Genomic DNA, 3848 nt, shown 5'->3' with positions numbered 1-3848 from the left:
CAAGTTGTGTCTAATAGAAATGTAATGTGCGTGTAATGTTAGGTATTAACACCTATATTGTTAAGTCTTCTAGTAAAAAAGTATAATGAAAAATTACTTTAAAAAGTAAAGATAAACAGGTAAAATTAACTTGAATAATCTAGTTTTAACTAAACATGACTAAAACAGTATCATTTCAGTATGTAATTCATGTTAAAAATTCATGAGACGTTTACTTTCTTTTTCATACTAAGTCTTTGAAATCCTGTGTGTGTTTTACCCTTGTAGCACATCTCATTTCCAACTATTCACATTTCAAATACTTAAAGCCACACAGGATGGTGGCTGCTATATCGGACAATGTAGATCTCAACAGATTTTTATGCAGGAAACTGAGGCCTAGAAAAACAATGTGTGGTTACAACTATGAGTAAGACATTAGTCTTGAGGATTTAAATTACCTTCTTTTATGACATGGTTATAGTAATAGCCACAAATAAGGACATTTCAAAGTACTTTATAAGAGTTTATTAATTATGATGTATATTCGAATTGTGATATCCTTGGAAGTCTACTTTTTCCATGAATCTTTTCCATAACTTTGTATTCTTTGGATCTCTTGGCCTGAGATACAACTTTATGTTTAGCTGTGTACCTCCTTAATTTTTCTCTGTTAGTAAATGAACTCTTTAAGCACAGAAACTGTAATATACGCTTCTTTAGTATGTCTGCATATACAGCTCTGTATATTGGGTCTCGATCCCACTTTCAATACTAGCTCCCGAGTGGTGTAATAAATACGTGCTGATTGTTTGCTGATTAATTGGTTTTACCCCAATGAAATTTATTCTGCTCACTTTATGGCTCACTACACTTGAACAGAGAGGGAATGATTTATTTCTGCCAGGTCACTCTACGTTGTGGACTAGATTTGGGGAAAACCCAGGTTACTGTGGTTACTGGATAACTTGGAAGACATTGTGAATATATTTCATTTTCTTTTTATTCAGCTAAAAACCCCGTGGTACTGAGCGCGGCAAGTACAATGCCGCTGTGCCTTTGGTCTGGATAAGATTTCGAAGAGTTTATGAATGGCTCCCTGCCCAGTATGTTCTGGCACATGCTGTACTGAGCAGGGCCTTGGTGTATATAGACGTGCCCCAGCTCATCTGCACAGCCCCATGACACGCATGGAGAATGGGTCTTGATCTCCCAGGGACCTATTTGGCAGACTCTACCCCAGAAGGCTATGGCAAGTGCATATGTAATGAATTCTGAGGCTTCATTACTGAGCACAGAACACCGGGGAAATGAGAATACCGCAGCATTGTTTGAAAACTCAGAGGGAGACGCATGGTTGCTGACATCTTTCTGAGAGTTGAAATAGAATATGTCATATTTGGAGTTGGTAGCCTAACTAAATAGAAAATAATAAAAGTGTAAGGATGGCTCTATTGTAGAAAGTGCACGCAAGTATCATCCCTTAGATGAAATCACCCTTGCTCATATATGCCAATAGTCGTCTCTTTCAGGAAGGCATGGATATGCCTTTGCACTTAAAATATTTGGGGGTAAGTGGGGAAAGAAGAAAGACGAATCCAAGCAAATAATTCATTAATTTCAAATCAATAAATTTAAAAAGTCAATCAATATCTTGTTTAATAATACAAAGTGTCTTTACTTGATATGATAGTTTAGTTTTAAACAAAAATACCATATTTATTCATCATTATGTATACCTTCAGTGTCCAGCTTAGAGTAGATCATCAATAATTCATTACTGAACTGAACCAAGCAAGTTTAATCCCCATATCCCTAAATTTAACTGATCGTGTGACTAAATTGAAAGCTTCCGTATCTTTTCTCTTAAAACGTTAAATCCAGCGTTCCACCATTCCTTTTTGTATGGTGTGTTTGTCATACATCCCCAGTAATCTTTCACTAGCAAAGGGCTCCTGAATGACATTTATGTATGAAATGTGGGTCTTCATTTTTTCCATGTTATATTTTACTATGTTAAAAGTTAATAAACTCAGAAAAATTCCATAACCTTCCTGTTATAATACTTAGTGAATTATAAGTTAGAGAGGAAACATGTCTAATGTGAAGTACACTGGATAGCATAACAAAGGAGTCATCGGGCTCCATTTGTTAGAGCAGAAAGATCACCACCAATCAGGGAACCTACCAGGTATAATAATAGTGTATACAAGATTTCGCTAAAACAAGAGCCTGCAGATAATCTGTGAGAGAATTAATACATGTTATAATGAGGAATATTTTACCGCTTTCCACATTTGAGGTCAATACAATGAAAGAAATAGCTTTAAGATTGTTTCAATGTCATCATGTAGAAATAAAGTAAGAATGCTATCAATCATTTTCTGAAACGAAGGAGCCTAAGATCCTATCAGCTAAAGCCAGGTCTTTAAAAAAAATGTAAATGTTTAATCTTTACAAAATAAAAGCAGTATTTTGAAGGCCTCCATCAAATAAGCCAACTAATATTTATCCTTCAAGAGGATGCTAATCTTATGGAATAAAAGGGGTTAAGAGACCCTTAAAGAATCTATTTACCTCGGGACTATTTCTAAAGCACCCTATCATGTTGTTATAGAAACCACTTGCAGCTCAAAATCTCCCATCATGATTATTGCTATAGTAACCACCAAAGACAAGAAGCTAGTTTTTCATCCATTTGCTATCATCCCCCTCCCCAAGATAGTTTTGCTTTTAGATGCTCCTATGTTGCTAGAAACAAAGCAGAAAAAAAAAAAGGAGTAAATAAATTTATGGGGGAAGAAAAAGAGAAACAGAGACAGAGACAGAGGGAGAGAGAGAAATGAGGGCAACAGTCCAAGCAATAAGGAGATCCAAGTTATTTCATTTATACTTTATAGAAAAAAGATATTATTAATTAGACAACCAAATCAACCTTTAAGCTGGTGACCAAATCTCTCTAGTTTCATCTTTTGAAACTCAAAGTAGTGAAAACTAGATGCAAAATATTGGTGTTCTCAATATTTTAAAGCCATCATTGAGAATTTCCCGATTGAATATATGCCTTTGCCTAGTGTTGTCTCTCTTAATATAAATCAAATTAAATATATAAAATAAACTTCTTGTAATAGTTTCTTATATTATTGGTTTCTAATATGCCATATCATGTTTAAAAAGTCATGTGTTGATAACAATAATTTATCTCTTTCTCCCCAAGCGTGAAATGAATTTTAAAATTCTAAGGTGATACTAACTTTTGGCATGGTTTTATGAAAAACTGCTCTAAATAAATAAAACCAAACTAAGGGATTTCTTTACTTTCTTGCCTCAGACTTCATCTTACCATATTGAATTGCCTTGTCTGCTAATAAGTAGTAAGTCTCAGTTGGATTTTATGGTTTATAGTTTTTAAAATTCTAGCAGACACATACATAAAACTGACTTTGAAATAGTTTGAAATCAGAGTTTTTTGGAACAAAACTCCTGTGTTGAGAAAGTGACACAACAATGATGGCGATAATGTTTAAAATCTGTCACCCCAGTGAAGGTCTTAGAAATTAGTATCCCTGGGGCACCTGGGTGGCTCAGTTGGTTAAGCAGCCGACTCTTGAGCTCGGCTCAGGTCACGATCTCACAGTTTGTGAGTTCAAGCCCTGCATCGGGCTCTACACTGACAGTGCGGAGCCTGCTTGGGATTCTCTCTCCTTCTCTCTTTGGCCCTCCCCTGCTCATGCTCCCCCACCCTGTCTCTCTCTCTCAAAATAAATAAATAAACTTTAAAAAAGAGAGAAATTAGCATTCCTTCTGAGACCAAAACCCGAAGCAATGATGTATTCAGTAGGAAATGATTGTTGCCAAATTCGAGTACA

Source organism: Panthera leo, chromosome F3 (genome assembly GCF_018350215.1).
Source record: "Panthera leo isolate Ple1 chromosome F3, P.leo_Ple1_pat1.1, whole genome shotgun sequence".
NCBI lineage: Eukaryota > Metazoa > Chordata > Mammalia > Carnivora > Felidae > Panthera > Panthera leo.
The sequence above is the reverse complement of the archived record's forward strand: the minus strand, read 5'-3'. Positions refer to the sequence as shown.